This window comes from Lycium barbarum, chromosome 2 (assembly GCF_019175385.1).
Source record: "Lycium barbarum isolate Lr01 chromosome 2, ASM1917538v2, whole genome shotgun sequence".
Classification (NCBI taxonomy): Eukaryota; Viridiplantae; Streptophyta; class Magnoliopsida; order Solanales; family Solanaceae; genus Lycium; species Lycium barbarum.
This window is the reverse complement of record NC_083338.1, coordinates 8,170,882-8,193,852: the sequence shown is the minus strand read 5'-3', so window position 1 is coordinate 8,193,852 and position 22,971 is coordinate 8,170,882. Positions and strand designations below refer to the sequence as shown.

General features: G+C 36.0%; 1 long non-coding RNA gene across 2 annotated transcripts; it reads right to left on the bottom strand.

Moving 5' to 3' along the window:
- Window positions 1-14,025: 14,025 nt before the first annotated feature.
- On the bottom strand, window positions 14,026-21,886 carry LOC132629287 (uncharacterized). Of its 2 annotated transcripts, XR_009578164.1 has the most exons (7): window positions 21,680-21,886; window positions 20,404-20,536; window positions 19,120-19,147; window positions 18,863-18,951; window positions 15,273-15,412; window positions 15,054-15,128; window positions 14,026-14,387 (listed from the first exon to the last, which is right to left on the bottom strand). It is a non-coding gene; the product is annotated as an uncharacterized LOC132629287 (long non-coding RNA). The 2 variants fall into 2 exon arrangements; XR_009578163.1 differs by having other exon boundaries at window positions 18,863-19,147.
- Between the last annotated feature and the right edge of the window lie 1,085 nt (window positions 21,887-22,971).

Sequence of the window (22,971 nt, the reverse complement as noted above, 5' to 3'; positions counted from 1 at the left end):
ATACCATCAGCTGCAACAATATGGCCCAGAAATGATAATGAGTTCAACCAAAACTCACACTTGGAGAATTTTGCAAACAACTCTCGAGCTCGCAGAACTCCAAGGACTGTAGGAAGATGCTCCGCATGATCCGTCTCGGATCTAGAATACACCAGGATATCGTCGATGAATACAATCACGAATAGATCCAGAAAAGGTCTGAATACATTATTCATTATGCCCATAAACGTTGCCGGTGCATTAGTTAACCCAAACGACATTACTCGGAACTCGAAGTGGCCATATCTTGTTCTGAAAGCTGTCTTAGGGATATCTTTCTCCCTAACTCTTACTTGGTGGTACCCGGACCTCAAATCAATCTTTGAAAACCATTTGGCACCTTGCAATTGATCAAATAAATCATCGATCCTCGGAAGAGGATACTTATTTTTAATCGTCACTTTATTCAATTGCTGATAATCAATGCACATTCTCAAGGAGCCATCCTTCTTTCGGACGAACAATACGGGTGCTCCCCACGGGGATGAGCTAGGCCTAATGAAGCCTTTATCAAGCAAGTCCCTCAATTGCTCCTTCAACTCTTTCAATTCCGCGGGTGCCATTCTATATGGGGGAATAGATATAGGTGTGGTGCCTGGCAACACATCAATGGAAAAATCAATTTCCCGTTCGGGAGGAAGGCCTGGAACCTCTTCCGGGAACACATCCGGAAATTCGTTCACCACTGGAACTGACTGTAGAGTCGGCGACTCAGCTTCTACATCTTGAACTCGTACTAGATGATAAATGCACCCTTTTGTGATCATTTTCCTTGCCTTTAGATAGGAAATAAACCTACCTTTTGGTGATGCCACATTCCCTTTCCATTCTAAGACTGGTTCTCCCGGAAACTGGAAACGAACCATCTTCATTCGGTAATGATCATTGGCATAACAAGAAGCCAACCAATCCATGCCCATAATAACGTCAAAATCTACCATTTCTAGCTTATGCAAATCAATCATGGTACGACGATCACAAATCACGATTACACAATTCCTATATACTCGGCTAGCTATTACCGAGTCATCCACGGGTGTAGACACCTCAAAAGGTTTGATAGACTCCGGCTCAATTATAAATCGACCCGCAATATATGGAGTAACATATGATAATGTGGAGCCCGGATCAATCAAAGCATATACATCATGAGAGAATACCGATAATATACGTGTGACCACATCAGGAGAAGACTCAAGATCTTGGCATCCAGCCAAAGCATAAATACGGTGCTGAGAACCGCTAGTACCGGGAGCTCTGCCTCTACCTCTACCATGGCCGACTGGCGCATGTGAACCTGACCCCGTAGGGCGTACAGATGCTGATGATCCGGCTGCCGACCCTGCTGGCTGGGTCCTACCTCTACCCTGTACTGAGGGGCAATCACGCATGCTATGGCCTGGTTGACCACATGAATAGAAACCATCCGAGCCCAATCGGCATCGACCCCAATGCAACTTCCCACACTGGGAACATCGTGGTACAGGTGGCCTTGACTGGCCTGAATCATCTCTGAACTGAGGTCCTGAATAACTGGGACTCGGCCCTGAACGAGCAGATCTATCGAGGCTCTGGCTTGGAAACCGAGGAGATGCACTGGTCATAGAATAGCCTGAATGTCTAGGGAACTGCTGCCTGTGTCCGCCTTTAAACTCGCTTGTCGGACCCGAAGATCTAGCTCTCTTGCTATGTCCCCGATCTTGCTCACGCTCACTCCTCCGCTGTTGTAGGCTTTCTTCTAAGTTCTGAGCATGTGCCTGAATGCGTGCAATATCCATACCGTCCTGAAGGGACGCAGTCAAGCATTTATCCATCAAGTGTGGCCCTAGGCCCTTTACGAATCGGTGTACCCTGTCGCCCATATCTGTCACCATGGCCGAAGCATACCTAGCCAAGGAGTTAAAGCGGAGGCTATACTCTAGGGCACTCATACTACCTTGCCTTGAATTTAAGAATTTATCGGCCCTTGCTCGCCGAACTTCTGGAGGCATATAGTGACGGAGAAAAGCATTAACAAACTCTTGCCATACCGGGGGAGGTGCATTGGCCCCCCGTGAATCCATCCACACCGTATACCACTGGATCGAGACATCCCTCAATCTATATGACGCTAGCTCTACCGACTCGGTGTCTGAAGCATGTATCAACCGGAGCGTCCTTAGCATACCATCAATAAAGTCTTGGGGATCTTCCTCCGGCTTTGACCCAAAGAATTTCGGGGGGTTCAAAGTAATGAAATCACGGGCCCTTGCACTAACAACCCTATCACCATACCCTGAACCTTGCCTCTGAGCCTGGGCCGCAACCAACTGGGTCAACAAATTAATGGCCTCTTTCACATCTTGGCCAGAAGCATTCGGTGGAGGAGCTGGAGGTGCTGGAGTTGGAGCTGAGGCTCCCTCACGCTCCTCAGTAATAGGCACTGTCTGGGAGGACTGAGATTGAGCCGCACTTTGGGATTCACTTTCCTCTACTACCGGTGGCAGTGCTTTCTTAGCCCGCTTCTCTACCACCGTCTTGCCCTTTTGGGCTGCCGTAGCCTTTCCCTTTTTAGGCATCTCTGAAATACACAACACACGATTTAGGAGCAAGAATTTCCTACATCATAGCTCTATCGCACGATTCTTATGAAGAAAGAAGGTCATTTATTCCTAAAATGTCCGCAGCTTCTTGTTTATAAGTGTGGCGCGCAACACACCCATAACCAAGACTCTACTATACACGGCTCGTAAACACACCCTAGGACTGAACTGCTCTGATACCACTTTTGTCACGACCCGACTCGGGGCTAGCCCACCCGAGCACCCTCTTAGCTTACTCTTATACTTACATCTAGGTGAGCCACATAATTATACATACATTTCCATTCATTCGTCAACGAGTCCCAATTGGACAACAGTACATTTATATCACCATAGGCATCTATGCCACATCAATGTACATGGGCCAACGTGGCCGACAAAATGATACACAAAATATAGGCCGACAAGACCGGACATGTCTAACCATATACACATGACTACGAGCCTCTAGGAAGAGTATAACACATCACATGAGCGGGACAGGACCCCGCTATGCCCATAATTATATACACAAAAGAATAAGTACCCAAAAGCTATGGCTCCGAAGGAAATGGAGCTCCGCTATGTAATCTCTGAATAAGCAGCTATGGATCAAGTCTGTCTCCCTGTGCACCTGCGGGCATGACGCAGCGTCCACAAACAAAAGGACGTCAGTACGAAGAATGTACTGAGTATGTAAAGCATGATTAACATCAATATAGAAGCATCATAGACAATATATGAAGTGGCATAGGAGGGAAGACAATCGTATCATCGTCATGGCACTTACCTGCCTTTCATAGGGACTTTCCATTTCTCATGCGTATTTCATAATAGTGCTCGTATTCGTATACATGCCCCTATTCGCATTCATATACATAGTCTTTTCACATTCATATTCATATTATATACATAGCCATAGACTTATATACATACATAGCGTACCCGACCATAAGGTTCGGTGTTTCATACATACTTGGCCAACCAAGGCTCAATGTTATTTCTACCTGGCCCTACCAAGGCTTCAGGGTTATCCGTACCATCTGCAGATGTGTGCGCGCGTTACGTAATCATATATATATATACATCCATATACATATATTCTACCCGGCATTATAAGCTCGGGGTGTCATTATAGCCCTTCATAGGCACATGTGAATATAATAGCCCGCAGGCACCTTTAGCATCATTATTATTATCATCGTCATCACTATCATCATCGTTTTCGCTACATCTCTATCTTATGCTTACTCGTCAATGGGGTGCGTAGTACATTCGTAGCACGTATCGAGGGTCGTGAGCTTATGAGCTCGGAGTGTCAATCACTTGAATACAACATACTCATATAGAGGATTTAAGAGTTTGGCCAAGGAGCCATGCCTTATGAAAGAAGGGTTAGCCTTACATACCTTTTCGTCGGACTATTCTACACTTGCACACTTCCTTCCAATGCTAGCGTCTATACCTTCATTAATATCATAACAATGGCCATTAGTCATTCACGTTATCCACATTATTTAGACTCCTTAATTTGCCTCTAATTCACCCATATTCATGGTCATAACATCCAACTTCGTCCATTCGTCTAAAGTGTCTAGTTCATGATCTTAATACCATTTATAATGCATTCATATCACAACACAACAACATTCATGATTCAATTCAAACTATTCCTCAAAATGCCACTATTCATCATTCATGACCTACTTGACCATATTTTCTACAATCCATGTATTTCAACTCTTCAATACCTTAAACATCATGTAAAAATCATGAATCTTACCTTAGAAGTTGTAGGAACAAGCTTTGGTTAATAATACTCCACTTTGAGCAAAACCCTAGTTTTTCTCCATTTGCATTTCTTGACTTGAATGGTATTTAATGGCTTGCTTACACTTGCTTCACTTGTTTATGTTGTTGGTGACTTATAATCCTTGAAAACTTATGAAATAAATGTAGAGAGATGATTCTAGAGAGAAGTGGTGTAATGTAGAAATGAAATAAAACAAGTCTTGGTTCCCTTATTTAATGAATTGCAAAATCTGTGTTGAAGTGAACAGTGGTCGTAAACTGAGTTTACGACCCGTCCTCCAGTTTACGGACCGTCCATCATGGGCGTATTTAACCATATCAGGACCAGAAGCTTTAGGCTGCAACCATGGTGATTTACGACCATGGTTTACGGGCCGTAAATCACTTTACGGTCCGTAAACCAGGTCGTATTCTACCATTTCCTCGACTGGCAGAAAGTTGAAACCTTGCATGGCAGTTTACGACTGCCAGTTTACGGACCGTATCGCAATTTACGGTCCGTATTTTGCGATTTACGACCACTGGGCAGTTGCAATTCTGCAACTTCCCATATTTCTTAGACTTCTCATTTTAATCACCCCCGTCCATGCACATGCATTGCTCACCTTGTATCTCATCTTAACTTATCCAACTTCCTCGTCTCACATCGGATACTTTAGAAATCTCGCCTAAGGTCATCAAACGTCGTTTCTTGCTCATAGACATCACGCACTCATATTCATCACTAGTTCATCCACTTGCGTACCAACGGAAAATTTTCCGAGGTGTAAGAAAGGAAACTAAGTTGTTGGAATTTTGGAGAAAGGACGGGCAAGATTTCGTACGATAAATTTGAGCCAATTTGGGGAAAGGGTATATTTTAGCATATGAAGAGTTTTGAAGTAAATTAAAAGCCTAAAATGAAGTTCATGAAGTCTAGTTTTCAATGCAACAAACCGCTCGTCGATATGGCATCGGAGTAGAGAGTTATGGACATTACAATTTAGGCCGGTGGAGTAGAGACGCGCCAGCTACGGTGCGCGAACGTGCAGCTACAGTGCTTGAAAATTTTAGGTCGGTGGCAACCGACTCTAAAACAATATAAAAAGGGGTTTAACCCCTTATTTTCATCAAACACCCATAAACTATCCCAACTCTCTAGATCATTCCCCCAACTTCCACCCATAAAGTTTAGCCCAAATCAAGTGTAATATCAGGATTTAGGCTTGGGAAGTGTATAGAAGTTTGTAGATCTTGTTCTAAACATCAAATATAGATGGGATGAAGGAATCTATTGAATATAAATAAGATTTCAAGCTCTTCCAACTTTTATTGAGGTAAGGATACTCTCTATTTTTGATATTATGAATGCTTTATGGAGATTTAGTTGTTAAGGCTTCGTAAAGGCTAGTGATTGGTTGTGACCTTGGGGAAAACATCGTGTGGGATGTTTTATTGAGTATATTGGTGTTGATGAAGATGTTGTTGATAATAGTGTTGCTATTGTTGTTGTTTTGCTGGTATTGTGAGTTTGGGCTAACAATAGTATGATTTTCTTAAATGTAGATATACGAGCTTGGGAGGACAAGCGTTAGGTAGTTAAGGAGACCGAAAAGGTATGTTAAGGCTAATCCCTTTCTTTCTAAAGGCATGATTCTTTTCTTATGAATCCATCCATAACATCCTTATTTCCAAAAGCTAGAAGTTCATGATTATCAAAGTTCTTGTGGTGCTTAAGGTAAATGTTTGCTATGATGGTAACGATGATAGTGATGATTCCATTTCTAGAGATCCCAAAGCTTATGGTCTTGATGCTATTATGAGATTATTGATCTTATTTCATGATTTTATTCATTGTTGTTGATCTCACCTTATGTTACTTGTCCCTTCAAGGTGAGATGTAGCGATGATGATTGTTCCATAATATAATCGGAGGTTATCGACCTTACGTCACTCCGATAAAGTAGTAACTTTTATTTGGGCTCTCATGCATGCTATTTATATTATATGTGTATATATGATATTGTCACGACCCGACTAGGGGCCATGACACGTACCCGGGGCTAACCACCGAGCACCACTCATTCTATTACTTATCGCACTCATCCTGCTTTCATTTGTTAATCTCATGCTGATGATCATAGGGAAACCATTTTCACTTTGAAACATAATTACCTGTATATACATAAGCCCTTCGGCTATCAAAATATTACATATACATACACGTGGGAAAAATCGTGAGACCATACTACCCACACATGTGTATCTACGAGCCTCTACTAGAGTACTAGACATATGGACGGGATAGGACCCCGTCATGCCTAAAACATATATATACACAAAAGAATAAATCAATGGCACCTCCGGAACAATGGAGTGCTCTCAAAGTCTGTTAGTAGCTCCTACGAGTCTGGATCACTTCCATGTCTACCTGCAGGCATGAACACAGCATTCAAAGAAAACGAACGTCAGTACGAACATTGTACTGAGTATGTAAGGCATGAATGAAATGAAACATAGTAGAGAAATAATAAGGCATGAGATGAAGAAATAACCTGCTTAACCTTTAAGAGTAAATGCATTTTATACTTACTACATTTGTTATCATAACACACTTTTCATCGTAGCACATATACCATCATCGTTAACCCGGGTCCGGGTAACCATCATATGCCACCCACTAGTGGTGTCATTCTCAGCCCTCTAGGCTCGGTGTAAACATAGGAGCCCGCCTTAGCGGTGACATGCCCGGCCATTTAAGCACGGTAGAATCGTATGCAGCCCGCCTTCGCGGTGACATGCCCAGCCAATTAGGCACGGTGGGATCATATCGTCATATAGTCAACCTAAACTTATCGTTATCATACATCTCATAAGCATGTCATAACCTTATCATAAACTTAGCATCATCATACATTCATCATTAAACATACATTAAAGCTTGAAGGTAACTATGGATATGTCGGGGTAACATGAGGTCGTGAACCCCCAACTACGTTATGGAGTGATCATAATCGTCATATCTCACCTTGAAGGGACTAACATTTCAAGGTGAGTGCACACAAGGAAAAACATCAATGGAACCATACTTAGGATCATTAACCTCATGGACATCGTACCTCACTTTAAGATTCTTTTGTACTTAAACTCATCATCATCATTATCATGCTCGTATCGTATCTCTTTTCTTTATCTTATACATATATAGCTCATTACAGTCATGGACTCATAGTTTCCTTTATCTAGGAAGATCATGGGAAAATAAGAGAATTCATGCCATAGGAGTCATGCCATAGAAGGAAAGGATTATCCTTACATACCTTTTCATTTAGCTATTCTATCGTTTGATCGTTCTCCTTTGATGCTCGCGTTTCTACCTTCAAGAGAGTTCGTATTAACATTAGCTAATCTATTACATGAACATGCCCAACTAACGCTAGAGAAATTTTGGGCAGCATTTCCTTTGTTTATACTACTTTCCTCATATCATATATCAACTCCCAAACATCTATAATAACGTTCACAATATCATAACCAACAATCTTCATTCATCCACATTTCTCACATTTCACAATTTCACTTCAATTCATCCCTAATCATGGTCATAGATCACTATTGTGTTTTCTCTCATATAATGCTTATCCCATGTTCTAAATGTCATTTATAACATACTTACAATCACAACATATCAATATTCATGACTCATTCCAAACTACTACTCAAAATCTCATTATTCTCATCTTTGTGACCCATTTTTTTATCTCCTTTCATAATCTAAGTCTTTCAACCTCTCAATACCTTAAACAACATGAAATGATCATAAAACTTACCTTAGATAGTGTAAGAATAATCCTTGAGTGGAAATACTCCTCTTGCACCAAAACCCTAGTTCACTTCCATTAGAATTCCTTGGATTGGATGAACTTCAATGAGTTTCTTACACTTGATTTTGTTGGTTTGATGAAGTTGATCACAAATCTCTCTTGAGTTCTTGTGGATGAAGAGTGGAGAACTCTCTAGAATGTTCTTGAGGTGTGGAGAGGAGAAATGAAATGAACTAAATGGGATGGGGTCCTTTTATTAATTTTAGAAGCTGTCTCGACCAGATTCTACGGACCAACATACGGTCCGTATAAATTATACTAGCCGTATGTATGGCCGTAGATCTGTTCCAGTGAAAGACCCATTCTGGTCACAACATACGGCCTAACATACGGCCAGTATGTTTTATACGGCCAGTATGTTGGGCCGTATAATGCCCAGCCTTTTCGAACTCTTTCTCGTCGACTCGTTTGATCTCCTATCCTTATGGAACCTTTTTAACACTTGTTTAACACTTCATTAACAATCTAAGGGACATTATAACCCTTCTCTAAGGCATCATTAACTCATTACTCGTAAATCGTCTTCCGATCCATAGCATATACCTTGCCTTTCTTGGCAACTTCCGTCTCCTACCTCGAATGTCTTTGAAATCTCATTTAGAATCATCAAATGTTATTTCTTACTTACAAAGACATCGTATACTTTGTGCGCTTCGTTAGTCTATTCATTGTACATTAACGGGAAATTTTTCGAGGTGTAACAGATATGAGAAAAGATGACGATTTATATACGCGTATATTATATGTATATGGGGTATGGGAAAAGGGTGACCGCACTATATACACATAGCCACCTAATCAGTTGGTATACTATGATATCGTCCCGGATGCGGGATGCCCGGACGCGGGATATGTGGGTATAGAATGATGATATAATATATTTATGGATCGGGCTGCACGTTCCGCAACACTATTACGTTGTATATGTATGAGAAATGTTTTTGTGAAAAGGCTAAGCATGCATGGTATCCGCCTAACAGGCTTTCAGATGTATAGTTTATCTCTTTATTTCATATGTTCCCTATCTTTTGTTATGTTGCTATTCATGCCTTACATACTCAGTACATTGTTCGTACTGACGTTGCATTCATGCCCACAGATAAACTGATCTGATTCTTAGAAGCTTCATCAGTGGAGTTTCAAAAACGCTGCAGTTGCTTCGGAGTTGCAGTTATTAGTACTACTGTTGTGTATATATACTTGGGCATGGCGGAGTCCTGCCCCATCTTTATGGATTCCTGTATTCTATATAAAGGCTCGTAGACAGATGTATGTAGTTAGATGTCCCATAACCTTATTAGTTCATATTGTTGTATAATATTATGACAGCCTTGTTGGCTTGTGTTTATGGGCATAGCTATTGATGATTATATAGAGATGTGTCATTATCTTGTGATATATGCTCTTACAGATTATAATATCCATGAGCTGTTTTTGTGGTTCACCTAGAAACGATTATGAGATGAATGTTCAGAGGTGCTCGGTGGGTTAGCTCCGGGTGGCCTTCATGGCCCTCTGGTTGGGTCGTGACATAACTATACACACACACATGTCTATGAGCTTCTATACGGAATGCTAGAAGTGATAAAGATGGGACAGGACCCCGCCATGCCTAATCATGTACGCCAAAGAGTAATACCAATAATCTGCACCTCTGAAGCATATAAAGCGCTCCTGAGACTCCGCGGATAAATCACCTAGGGTCTAATCCATCTCCCTACTTACCTGCGGGCATGAACGCAGCGTCCATAAACAAAAGGACGACGGTACGCACAAAGTACTGAGTATGTAAGGCATAAGAGTAACAAGAGAGAGAACATAAGGAAACTATAATGTAAATGAATGTAACCTGTATATTTGAACATCTTCCGAGGAATAATAATATGCATAAATCATGTCCATGCATGCATGAGGTCATACATAGACATATAAGTGTATACGACGCCTGTCAAGCCTTTGTGGGCATCCCATTATATCGTATCGGCCGACATCATCATCACCATCAACATCATCATCGTCCTCGCATCATCATATGACTAGCTGATCAGGTGGTAATGCATATATAACGCCGTCACTTTCCCCATACCCCATACATATATGTATCCATATACATAATACATAACATACGCGTATATAACACCTTCTGGTCATGGGTCAATGTGCATATGTATAAATGAATGTAATGCATGAGTAAGCTAAATAAATAGGACTCTCAGATGACATAAAGTCGTACTACCCTCAATAAACATCTTTGAGCTAGCATCATCAGTATGCGTGATCTCAAGATCCACGAACAAAAGGAATAATCATAAAAGAGGTACAGGAATATCAAAGATTAGAGTACTCCTAATGTTTCTAAGAGTAGAGCAATATGGAAGTCTGTTCATACGTTCGTTCGTTCATATCATAAAGATCATGAAAATTATGGGCTTCTAGTGTTTCTAGAAATAGGAATATGGTAGACATCATGTGGAGGTTCACAATCATGGAATCATGCCTTTAGAAAGAAAAAGGTTAGCCTTACATACCTTGTCTCCTTAGTATATGCTCGATGAATGATTATCTACAGTAAACGAAGTATCCGTATCAACGATGTATTCATAACTTATAAGAGAACTCATTTAGACATTTTGTTGAACATTTAATGTGCATAAGATTCATGTAGCTTGTTTTCCTCAATCCTATACATATTTCGGTACCATCAATCCTTCACTAGTTCCCTTTCATCTTCATAACTCACTTGACAATCCAACAACTTCATATTACAACTTTATCTGTACAAACCAGCCCAACAACATCACAACCATACCAAGTCTAGAACAATTCATACTCAAGCATAGCTAAGAACAAGTTCTAGCACAACTTAAACCTTACTTTCATAATTTCTCCTTCCCATAAGTTATTTAAATGCCAAATAATACTATAAAAATGAAGATGGAGTGACAATCATACCAAGTATGGAACAATTCATACTCAAGCATAGCTAAGAACAAGTTATAGCACAACTTAAACCTTATTTTCACAATTTCTCTTTCCCATAAGTTATGTAAATGCCAAATAATACTATAAAAATGAAGATGGAGTGGCAATCTTACCTTCAATCACAAGGATCACTCTAAGTTCGAAATTCCTTCACCTCCAAGAAGTCTCCAAATTCAACACCACAAGAGGAAGAACAATCTAATGATGATCATGGAATTCTTTATGTTAGAATCACTTGGTTTGCCCTTGACTTTGGTCTTAGATCATAAGAAGACTTGTTGAGAGAGTTTTAGACGTTTCTAGGTCCAAAAATGGTGAAATAGTGATTTAGGGTCGAATTGGGTCTATTTATAGTAGTCCAGAAAATTCTGGACCGGCACAACATGCTGCGAGGTTTGCGGCGACGCAAAGCGCGCTTTGAGAGCCATATGTTGTGTCGCAGGCCTCGCAACATCACCAAAATTCACTGTCACACTTTTTTGCGCAACTGCGTCTCAAAGCATGCTTTGCGGCCCACCTGTTGTGCTCTGAGAGCAACATATTGCGCCATAATGTAACACTTTGTCAAACTTCCGCTGAAACTTAATTCCGATGATCCGACAAGTCTTAAACCTTCCCGAAGCTTACTAAACATGGTTTTACTCTCTTATATACCCAAGATGGACATATCTATCCTCATGACCTCAAAAAATTTGTCCTACTTCTTAAGACTAGGGCAACTAGTACTCGGCGAAACTCAATGTACAAAAATGCGAGGTGTAACATCAAATGACTAGGGATGTGGTCCCAAATGGAAAGTAATGTGATTGGTTCTCTAATTCAACCTACTTATATGCCGAACTGTTTTAGACAATGGTTTCTTTTAAGTTCACCTAAAGTTTTCCAACCAAATCGGCGATGACACATTGCCAACCAGAACTGTGGCGGATTCGACTAAGATAAGACCAGGAGAGAACCGATTCATGTCACCTCGGAGACGCAAGACTAGATGAAGAATTGCGGTTAAGGAAAGAGTGATTAATAGCATCTACCGTTATCTATCCATTTCGGATACAGTTCCAGATGTTACTCCTTTGTGTTTAAATCATCTTTTACACCTTCAATGCTAATTACGGAGGAATGATTCTCGGTCATTGAAACCTTATGCATTGATCCTTATAAAAGGAGCCTAGGTCTTATGTCAGGAGGGCATCCAATTTTTCGCTTAACAATTTATACTCACACAATTAGCAAAATAAGAGACTCTTATTCATTTTATAATCAAGATTCATATTGTTCTTGAAGTCTGAAGTCGTTCCAGAGGCATATTCACTAAGATATTCTTCCAAGCTCAGGCCATTTCAATTCAATTATTAATTTCATTTTACTTGATTTCAATAGTTGTTATAATCTTGTTTATTTTATTGTTTTTGTTAATTAATCAAATCAATCCACGTATCCTTTAAATCACCATACAAATTCAACTGTACCTTTTAAGGGTAAATAACTGTAAGTTGAACACTCTAACTTACAAAATGATCATTTAGATACCTCAAGTTGTCTTCACTTTGTCAGTTGAACACTCCAACATACAAAGTGATCATCTAGACACCTCCAAAATTTATATACCAAATCAGTGTTGGGTGTCCACGAGACACAGGGAGACGAGTTGAGGTGTCTATATGTGCATCTTAAAGTTGGAGCCCTTAATTACTAGTTGAGGCCAAGTTAAGATGTCTATCCACGTATTATGCTTTATATATATATATATATATATATATATATATATATATATATATATATATATATATATAAACACAATGTCCAAAAATATATATAGCGTCACGCATTGCTGAAAATGAAACACAGAAAAACACAAATGTAGAACATTCTCAAATCGAAAAACAAGGAGGAAACACCATCCAAATGATATAGGTGTTGATACATTTATTAGGAGAATATCATACATACATCTGAATATTTATACGTTGGCAGAATGATTATGCTCATAGGTCTTAAAAATCTCCAACATTATTACATATATTTTATTTTCTTTAATAAATAGCATCAATCAGGACGACCAAATATAATGATCAATTGCAGAAGTAGCAATAGCAAGAGGGACCACCCCAATCCAAGTGACAAGCTCCATGAATGGCATGCTCCCAATTGATGCATTGGTTGTTACATCCATCGGAATTAAGGCAAAGCCCGAACCATGTCTTGCTCAGCTTTTCACAACCAATTGATTCTACGACTTGCATATCTGCGAAGAAAAGAAAGAACCAACTGAAAAGCTTAGGATAATGTTACGAAGATGTATTCGTTATGTGTCAGTTTATGTGGCATTCTTTCCTTATTAATTTTAAAAAAAAAGAATGATATCTCTTTTATACGGAAAAGGTCAAATTAAAATATGTCCTTAGGATCGTTTGGTACATGAGATAAGGATAATAATCCCGAGATAGAATTTGAGATTAACTTTATTCCGTGTTTGGTTGTAGGTATTAATTAGTCCTGAGTTATTTTATCCCACCATTTCGTTATCCCATATTAGTATACGTACCCGCGCGATGCGCGGTCATTATATTTAAAAATTAAATCATTATAAAAATCATGCACGATCATTATATTTAAAAATTGAGTCATTTAAAAAATCTTATACATTTAAAGGTACAGAAAGATTGAATCACATTGTGCCTTAATTGGATTAAAAGGAATCACAAATGATTTCATTGAGATTTTTTAAAGATTTTCCTATGAGCTTCTAGTGCAGCCTTTGCAGCTTCTTTCTCTGCTGACTCTCTGTTCCTATCTTAGCATGTACCTGTTTTGGTATCTCGCCTTTCTTCATTTCCTTCAACATCAACTTCATTTTTATTAGGATTAGTATCCTTGTTTAAATATTTCAAATCATATGCTTCCCATCACAAATACCCAAACAGTGTTCTTATCATATCAACTGAAATAACATTACAGGAAGGAAAGATCAATATATCACCTTTCAATTTAAAGTGTACATTTTAAAGGCAGTATCTTATCGGAATTGCAGGAACCACAATTTCGCGCTATTATATTGACAAAAGGTACTTCAAAATTTTAACGACACAAAAGCGAATCTCCAATCCATATATACTTGATGATGGAATTCCTGTACCAAAAAGATGAAGGAATATAAGTTAATCATGTCGAAGTCTTATAAAAAACAGTAAAAACTACTTTTAATTCTGCTATCAGCATACCACATCTCCTCCAAAATCTTCATCTGACATACAAGTTTGACTTTTTCTCTATTTCAACAATGTATAAGTTTAGCAAAGGGCATGTAAATTATTGTTGTATAATTAATAATACCCGGGTTTCCTGGTTCATAAACTATCAGTAAACGTTCAAAGCTTTTCTCCATAGCGGTTATAGTTTAATGTTTCTCCATAGTTATTCTCGAATAGCTTTCTAAAATAGTTTACCACATCATGCTAGATAAGAAGATAACACTGCATAATTGTTTGAAGTCCTAAGAACTGGATTTTCTATAAAGTCATTAGGTTATCATTGAAGACAATATGAAACAGAGCTAATGAGGACCTACAAAAAATATGGATATCCACCATTTGTCATCTTTCCTGCTCGTTTTACTTTAATTGACCTTGGAAGTTGGATGTGTAGGAGATTTCACTTTGGTCTTTAAAATTATCTAAAGCAATCATGTTTGCTATCGGACCAAGCATAAGTATAACTGAGCTCAAATTACATTATTTACGATTACATAATTAAACCAAAAAATGAAATGCAAAGAAAAGAAAAGAAATTCTCTTACCAGAAGCATTGCATCTAGCTTTTGTAGTGCTGGGATGTTCATTTGAAGATCAATTATCTACTTTACTACCATAATCTGAAAAGTAAAAATAGAGAAGAATTAAAAAGAAAATTTTTAGAAAAATAAAATAAAATATAGACTGAAGGATTGTTAGATGAATAAGCAGCAAAAGAGCTATGATAATGACACCAAAACCTCAAAAAAGATATTGAAGTGTACTTTCTATCAAACGCAATACAAAACCATCTTCAGCTTTTCAGGTTGTATGATCTCATACATACTTAGATGATCCTGCAGACTTTAGCATGCTTCCTCAGTTATTATTAGTCAACTGTCTTCTACTGATGGAAGTGAATCACCTAATAATAAGTAGAAAAATAAGTCACTTCGGCATTTTGCTTAAATACTCATGCTATACAAAATTCAAGCCATAATATTATACTTATTCATTTCACTTTTCTGACCATTTAATATAAAAAAGAAGAGTTGAACTTGTTCCCGAATATGACAATATGATGTTCTATGATTGCTGAGTGTAATGGCAATTACTTCGGCATGCAGAATGGCAAGCAGGTGCTTTAAAAGCCAAATGAGAACTAAATACTTAATATGTGCAACTTTCTGTTTTAACATAAGAGATAGAGAGGTCAATTATAGAGTGTACTCACAACCAAAGTAACAAGTTTATCTGCAATGCTGATAATTTCCTAATGCTATACTGGATGTTCATGGCAAAGACAAAATATATATTAACTACATAATTAGAGGAAGGCCATAGGATGACGAAGGGTAAAAATGTCATCTAGTTAAAATTCATCAATCCCACTTTGGATATAATTGTTAGACAATATTTACATCAAACCATTATAATGTAGTAATTATTAACTACATAATAAGAGTAACTCCATAGGATGACGAAGGGTAAAAATGTCATCTATCCCACTTTGGATATACTTGTTAGACGATATTTACATCAAACCATATTAATATACCTGATTATGTAATAATTTGAGGAAAAATGTGTTATAACTATGTTTAAGTGATAAAAGACACATATCACCTCCACGTGTATGTAATTCTTTTCCATTATTCAACTTCCTGAGCTAAGCACATTCCAAATCTGGCCAGGCATATAGATATTCATAAGACATCAGCATACATAATTAAAGATATACCAGAAAGTTAACGGCGGTACAGAGATCTAACGGCCACGTAATTGGGAACTTGCTATTTTTTCACTTTTCTTTTATCAATGTAAGGCACTCATTACTATCACCACAATTTTATTTTATTTTTGTGTGTGGACACAAATAAGAAAGCATAAGAAAAATAAGTGTTTCAAAGTAGAACATTAATTGCAGCTCACCAAGCACCTAAAATGTCTGAGTAACTCTTTTATGTGGGTTAACTTGCTCCCAACATCGAAGTCATACAACATAATTTATGCCTTCAGTTGCTTAGAACATTTCTATGTATACCCTAGTAATTTCAAATTAGTTATAATAATAATAATTATTTTTTGGTTAAGATAGCTCTATGTTTACTTTGAAAGTGGCAGGTTGGATTAACATTCATATCTCAGTTAAAACTTCACTTCCATATATCCCGAGGCTTGTGAGATTATATGCACTTCCATATATCCTGAGGCTTGTGAGATAATATGGAATCTGTTCAAATTATGTTAACTCTTAATCATTATAAATAGTTTGCATACAAATGCCCCATTGTCCTTTCTTTTACTATGTGTTTCTTGGTTTCGTGAATGTTCTTTTCTGATAAAAATGGTGTTGAGTTTGAAAAATACCTCCTTTGCGTAGCGCAGTACAGTGTAAAGAGAAACATTAACACCGCTATTTAGCAAGTAGAAATGAAAAGCCTATATTGTAGAGCAACTGTCAGATGAGAAAAGTGAAAACACATTATCCAAATCTTTTTTTTTTGGTTAAACCATTATCCAAATCTTTCAGGCATAGAATCAAATATCTTGTGTGCATCAGTGTAGAGGAATTGATTTGGTTACCCAATTCACCAAATTAAAAAATGATATACCCATGAATGTAGGAAAAAACAGTAAAACAATGAAAAGAATATTGTCCAGAACAAAGACAGCCTTACTTGCCAGAATTTTCTATAATCTTCAGTAATATGCTACTAAGAGCCTGTTTGGATGGGCTTATGCCTATAAGCCTGAAACAACTTATAAGCTAAAAAAAATAAGTTGAAGATAAGCTAAGTTAAATGGGCTTAATTATTTTTTTGAGCTTATTTTAAGCACAAAATGACTTTAAGCTGGCCAGCCAAACACTCAAAAAAACTGAAAACAACTTATAAGCAACTTATAAGCCAATACAAACGGGCTCTAAAATCTTTCTCAAATGCTATAAAGTCTCTTTTTCTTTTCTGCTATATAATAGAAGAAAATCAATATGAACTGCGCCATGGGTTTGAGAAGGAAAACTGGTTCTTCAAACCGTATAGCACAAAACTGCGCTCTTAAAACTGATTTTAGCGGTTTGAATTTGTCCGATTTCCTTTTTATCTTGGCAAGTGGCTTTTTGATAATAGATAGATGTGCTCCTTGAAGTTTTCTTTTTCTTAACCGTTGTAGTTTTCTATTTATGAATTTTGTATATTTAAATTAGGATTTTTCTGGGGATGACACTTGTCATCTTATCATACTTTTGTCTCTCCTATTATATTAGTATTCGTACCCGCGCGATGCGCGATGAAATCACGTCAGTATGAAAAGAAATTAATTATTTAAAAGTATTATCTTATTTGTTTGAGCAGAGGTTAACGTAATTATTTAAATAAATTGTTTTTGTTTCCTATGCAATGTATCTATCAAAATTAAAAATTATAAAAGCCAATAGTAAAAATTTACAACCAAAATAAAAATAGTTGACACATATCTTTAGTACTTATAATTTATTGTAAACACCGAGTGTGGATAAATTTTCACCATCAAAGACTATCTTAACGCTCAGTTATACATTGCTGAAATTCCTTCAATCACCGTAAAAAGTTACTTGACAATTAATTTCTTTTTTGAGATCATATTTTTAATTCTATTTTAGAGTACAGTAGATCATAATAATTTAACAAAATATTTAATTTGTATTTTATTTAAAGAAAATAAATATATCATACAATCATCCAATAATTTTGTTTATTTCTCATCTTTTTATTACATTTTTCAATGCTCGATACTATTATATTTGTATGTGGTTTTATAATGTTAGTACAATTTAGTGGAAACACTGAGTGTGGATAACTTTAGTATATTTGTCCACTACATTCTTTTTAAAATTGTGATATATATTTTTCTACCTTCTGAAGAAAATTATTTTTAAATTTTTATTCTATTATTCATAATTCTTCAATTTTCTAAATGTATTAATAATATATTTGATTATTATTTTTTTAATTTATAAAAAAATAAATTCAACATATAAATATCTTCATATATATTATCTCTATCATCCTTTCTGTACATTTTCTCTTCTTTTACATGATACATAAATTAGTTTTTCCTTTTTATCATGTCACCTATAACTTTAAATATCATATCTAAAATTATTATTTGAATTCGTATAAACTACAAAAAAATGTATAAAAATAAATATTATATACTACATACATATTTAGTACAATACAATATTTTAATAGGGTGGCACATAAAATAAAAATTAATTATTAATATTATACACATTATATACTACTAATATTTTAATAGTTTTATAGATTTTCTGAAAGAAATCATCTTTTATATTTTTTTCTCCTCAGTGTTACAGGTATTAAAAAAATACCTGAAAAAAAGGGAATTGTTGGGAGGGGAGTTCCGTTTTTGGAGTTGAGATCCCCTCCATAATCTTTCCTCCAGTTAGATGGCTGCCACCTGTACAATTAATTTTTAAACAGTGTTATATTTATTTTACCCTACTCAAAAACTAACTGTAGTTAAAGACCCAAGTTTAGATATCATCGCTGCAACCCCTTACACAGCCTGACCCCTTCGTCCTTTCCTTTCATACCAGTAAGGCAGTAACCCACAATAAGGACTCACCACACCACGTGAAAAATTGGTTAACAGCCTAAACAAAACAAACAGGAATGGATTTATACACCAATTAGGGGTTTTCACGAAAAATAAAAAACTCTAACCAAACAGAAAATTAAATCAAGAAAAAAATTGACATTTTTTGGTTTGGTTTGATTTTGATTTTTAATTTTAAAAACCAACAAATTCATTGGATTTGGATTTTAACCAAAAGATAACCGAACCAAACCAAACCAACAATATAAATATCTATCTAAAAATTAAAGTTGCGCGCGCACACACATATATGTGTATACTTTTATATACAAGTTTCAAGTTTTTATGATACATATTAATCTTTTACCCTCTTGATTAACAATCTATGTGTTCACCTTTATAGTAATGCAATCTTTGCCTTTACTTTTTAGTTTGATTTGTAAAATTTCTTTTGATAAATCCAAGAATCTAGATTAATTTCATGCGGAAAATAACTTGACTTTGATTCCTTTAATTATCATCGAGATATGTTGGTATATTACAACTATATCTTTAGTTTTTTCCCCCAAAAAAGATTCATTGTAAGAACTTTTTTATGTTCCTTGAAAATGTCTAAATTTTTAATCAACGCACAAATTTATTAGAGGAAGGTATACATATATCTTGAGTAGTTATAGTTTCTTCTTTTTTCAAAATTATTTTGGTAGTAATATTACGTTAGAAAATAGTCAATCTAATAAGTTCTTGTAAGTGTATTATCATATATTTAAATAAAAACCGAATAAACCGACAAAAATCAAAGTAATGAAAAATTGACTTAGTTGATTTGATTTGATTCTCACATTTGAAAAACCGACTAAATTAAGTTCATCATATTTTAGAGGAAAACTGCACACGCCTACCACCAATTCTTGATATTAATCTAAGATCTTCGGTGGCAACTTACATCGTCACTTTGTTAGTAAAGAATGCTAATTACTCATTGCATTTTCAGTGACTTTATTTGTTAATTTTAGTCTTTCTTTATTTCACGCATTCACCTAATTGGATGGTACTAAGGAGTATTATTGAATGTAAGTTTGCTTTTCAAAACTCTTTTTACTAACATGAGCAACTTTTGATACTTTTTGTAAGAAACAAACTTCTTATTTTATTTCCTGAAAGTATCTTTTAAATGATTTTCTATGTATTATTTTAAATAACAACACTTTTCAAAATTAAAATGAAAGGTTCTTTTTTTCTTTTTCAAATGGTTACAGTCTCTTTTTCAAAGTTTAAAAAGAATAAAAGAGAAAGAATGAAAAGTGAATTCACCTCACCATTGCTTCGCTGTGAAAAGGAGATCAAACTCTTTAAAATTTCAGCCATGAGATTGAAAAATATTTGATCATCGTAAGCCTCCCCTGATGATCTGCCAATACCATATTTCCCAGCATTCAATCAAATCCTGCAATTGATTACTTATTTAATGTCATCAATTCTATAATTAATGACTGGAAAATGTCTAAAATATCAAAATGCATTAATGGTAAAGATCATATAAACAACTTAAACTTCAAAATAACCAATGAAATTAATTAAAATTGCAATTCATACCTAATACCTATTGATATATATTTAAAAACATGGCTGTTAGCGCGTGAGTTTTTCATGGTATCCAAACACAATTAAACTTGCATGGAAGCATATTACTAAGATATGACCAGATAACCTGAAAAGGACATGGCAACGAAGTTTTAGCGGATGGTATCTGAAATGGAGATAGTGGGGAAATGGGGTAGTTTACTTAGATTTTCTTTTTGTTCTCTTTCTTTTCAGATATGATAACCTCCCAAAATAAGAGTCTTAACGTGCCTTGGATTATGGCCGACGGTTACCATATTTTGCTTAGGATTCATTCACGAATTTGGTGAATTTAAAACAAACTTTCTTTCTTTCTTTCTTTCTTATAATTCCTTCGTAAACCACCTTTTCTTTTTTCTTTTTTTTTTCCCCCTTCATGTTTTCCTTTTTCTATTTCATTTTTATTTTGTATTTTTAAATTCTGAATTTTGTGGTGATGACACTTGTCATCCTACCATTCTTTTGCTTCTCCTATTATATATAGATAGATAGATAAAAGGTGGATAAAAGAGTTCCATGGAATATATAATATCCTTGTCTATCTCATCCCACATACCAAATGATCCCTTAAAGTATTTGAAATTGAGCAAATATGCCCATAGTTAATAGCTTAGCTCACATATGCCCTTACCATTCAGTAATTGGTCTGAATATTCTCTTAATTTAACTGGAGCACCCAATTAAACTAATTAGCTGATTAATAAGAAAAAGGGTCCAGTATGCCCTTAAAATATGTCAAATTGTGCAGACAAGCCCTTTATTAATTGCACCATTTTATATAGTGAAAGAATTTAACGTTAAACATTCCCTTTTACCCATAATGGAACCTTCTTATTTAATGCCATGACCTATTTAAGATCGAAAGCTTGTTTCAAACCCCGTGTCTGATAGAAAACCGCTATAGTTGAAACGAATAAAGTATCAAATATATTTAAACTGAACAATTTATAGTTTGTTGGCTACTCACCAGTTGATGCAATGAGGAAGAACAGGAAGAGAGCAAGAAATGCAGCATACCGAAATTGAGACTTAGCCATATCTTTAATTTGAACTATATAATTTTGTTGATTCGTTCCGACTAGATCAGTATCTAAATTTGACAATTTATAGAGAAAGGGGTAGAGCATTAAAGTTTCATTTTGGAGATTTAAAATTGCCAGGTAAAGATGGCTTGTGCTTTGTGAAACATACAAGGAATACATTGAATTCTACACCATTGGAAATAGCGGATCAGATTAAGTAGTTTTAACTTTAATGACAGTTTTTGTCTTTTCTAGACAAATCATATCAAAAAGTTTATTTATTTCTCCACAAGTTTCACCAAAAGTTTGTCGCACATATTTGCTACTCCAGTTGGTCATGAGCCGCTCTTATATCTGCTCGGCTATCCAAAAATAATAAGTACTCCTTTCGTTTCAATTTATATGAACCTATTTGACTGGACACAACATTTAATAAAGAGGGAAAACTTTTGAAACTTGTGGTTCAAAATAAGTCTCGAAAATTTGTGTGGCTGTAAATCATTCATAAAGTGAATTTGTTTCCAAATTAGGAAATAGGTCATTCATTTTGGCACGGACTAAAAAGGAAATAGGTTCAAACAAATTGAAACAGAGAGAGTATAATTTTTGTCTTTTCTATAACCAAAAGCTTGTTATGAAAAATATATTAACCTTATTTTGATTGAGTAATAAAATAAAGATTTCAAGTATGTATATTCGGAGAAAGTGACAAATACCCTATTTTGATCGCCCCATTTAAGTAATATCCATCTTATGTTTTTCTTTACACGAGTAGCCACTTCGCACCTGAAGCTTGGCAACATCAGACATTTGCGTTTGAAAGTGTGGCCTTGTGTGAAGGCCAAACATCAGACGTTTTCTCCTGATGTTTGGTATGGCTTCCCAAGGCAAAGTTTGGATATTTTTTACTGAGGTGTGTGTAAAAATTGGTTCAAATTTCAATCATGTCTGTCTGAATTTTTTCATATATGCCAGACCTTCAGTCGTATATGACTGAAGTACATGTAAAAATAGGCTAGAGTTTCAGCCATATGTGTCTGAATCTTTTTTGTCAAAAATAATTTTTTCATGTATGTCTGCACCTCAGTAGTACATGACTAAAATACATATAAAAGGGGCTGAAATTTCAGCCATGTGCGCCTGAACAAAAAATAATAATGTGTTTTTCGAATTTCAATAATCCAACACCTGATTCTACGCGAAAATCTACTCTAAATACACTCAAATTTGAAACATA